This window comes from Notamacropus eugenii, chromosome 2, assembly GCF_028372415.1.
Source record: "Notamacropus eugenii isolate mMacEug1 chromosome 2, mMacEug1.pri_v2, whole genome shotgun sequence".
Taxonomy (NCBI): domain Eukaryota; kingdom Metazoa; phylum Chordata; class Mammalia; order Diprotodontia; family Macropodidae; genus Notamacropus; species Notamacropus eugenii.
Window position 1 is genome coordinate 75,747,448 of NC_092873.1, and position 2,225 is coordinate 75,749,672.

Genomic DNA, 2,225 nt, shown 5'->3' on the forward strand with positions numbered 1-2,225 from the left:
TCAGCCATTCCTCAATTGATGGGCATACTCCTCAATTTCCAATTTTCTGCCACCACAAAAAAAGAGCTGCTATAAATATTTTTGTATATAGTATTCCTTTCCCTTCTTTTTTGCTCTCTTTGCAACACAGACATAGTAGCAGTATTGCTGGATTACAGCTAGCACAGTTTTATAAAATAATACCCTTTGGATAAAATTCCAAATTGTTCTCCAGAATTGTTGGACTAGTTTTACCACATCCTCTCCAGCATTTGTCACTTTCCTTTCCTGGCATGGTAGTTAATCGGTATGAGATGGTGCCTCAGAATTGCTTTAATGTGCATTTCTCTGATCAATGGTAATTTAGAACATTTTTTTAAATTATGACTATTAATATCTTTTGTTTCTTCTTCTGAAAAATGACTCTTTATACCCTTTGACCATTTATCAATTGGGGAATGACTCTTAATTTTATAAATTTGACTCAGCTCCTTATATATTTGAGAAACTACACTTTTATCAGGTAAACTTGTGGTAAATTTCTTGATATTACTTTATTGTCTATGATACCTTTTAGCAAAAATGTAGTTTCCCTAATTATCTTTTAATTAGCTCTAATTTGCTTTTGCTTTATCTGAGATCACAATTGCTACCCTTATCTTTTTATGTCATGAAGTACAGTAGATCTTCTCCAGCTCCTTATTTTAACTCTGTGTATGTGTCTAAACAATATATTATTCGATTCTAGTTTCTAATTCATTCTGCTATCTGCTACCATTTTATGGGTGAATTCATCCCATTCACATTCATAGTTACAATTACTGTATATTTCCCTCCCTCCTATTGTTTTGTTTATCCTTCTTTCTCTCTCTTTTTAACCTGTCCCTCCTCTAAAGTCTGTTTTGCTTCTGACTACAGCCTTCTTTAATCTACCCTCTCTTTTATCATTCCCTCCTTTTTTTTATTTGCCTCCCCTCCTACTTCCTTGTTCAGTAATATAGATTTCTATACCCAACTAGATGTGTGTGTATATGTATGTATTCTTTCCTCTTTGAACCAACTCTGATGTGAGTGAGGTTCAAGCACTGCTTGCCACCACCTCCATTTTCCACTCCACTGTAAAAACTCCTTCTTGCATGCCTCTTTTATATGAGACAAATTTCTTCATTCCTCCTTTCCCTTCTTACCCCAGTGTATTCCCTTTTTCTCATGCCTCCATTTTTTTCTGAGATCATCTAAACATAATCAACTCACACACACACACATCCTCTGTCTATGTAGTCTCCTTCTAACTGCCTAATAATGATAAAGTTCTTAGGAGTGACAAATATCATCTTCTCAACAGGAATATAAGCAGTTTAATCTTACTGAATATCTTGAGACTTCTCTTTCATACTTACCTTTTTTTATGTTTCTCTTGAGTCTTCAGTTTGAAAGTCAAATATCTATTCAGCTCTGGTCTTTTCATCAAGAATGCTTGAAATGCTTTATTTCATTAAATATTCATTTTTCCCCTGAATAATTACACTCAGTTTTGATGGATAGGTTATTCCTGGTTGAAATCCTAGCTCCTTTGCCTTCTGGAATATCATATTCCAAGCCCTCTGCTCCTTTAGTGTGGAAGCTGCTAAATCTTATGTGATCCTGGTTGTGGCTCCATGTTATTTGAATTGCTTCTTTCTAGTTGCTTGCAATATTTTCTCCATGGCTGTAATTTACTCTGGAATTTAGCTATAATATTCCTGGGAATTTTTATTTTGGGATCTCTTTTAGGAGGTGATTGGTAGATTGTTTCAATTTCTTTTTTGCTCTCTGGATCTATTCAGAGCATTTTTCCTTGGTAATTTCTTGTGATATGATGTCCAGGATCTTTTTTTGATAATGACTTTCAGGTAGCCCAGTAATTCTTACATTTTTCCTCCCTGGATCTATGTTCCAGATCATTTTTTTTCTGATAAGATATTTCACATTTTCTCCCGTTTTTAAAAATTATCTTGACTTTATCTTATTGTTTTTTATGTCTCACTTAATCATTAACTTCCACTTGCCAAGCTGTAATTTTTAAGGCAATATTTTCTTCAGTGAGTTTTTGAACCTCTTTCTCCATTTGGCCAATTTTACTTTTTAAGGAGTCCTTTTATTCAGTGAATTTTTGTGCTTCTTTTACCATTTGGCCAGTTGTTTAAGGTATTATTTTCTTCGTTATTTTTTGTGCCTTGTTTATCTCTTTTCATAATTTTTTTGCA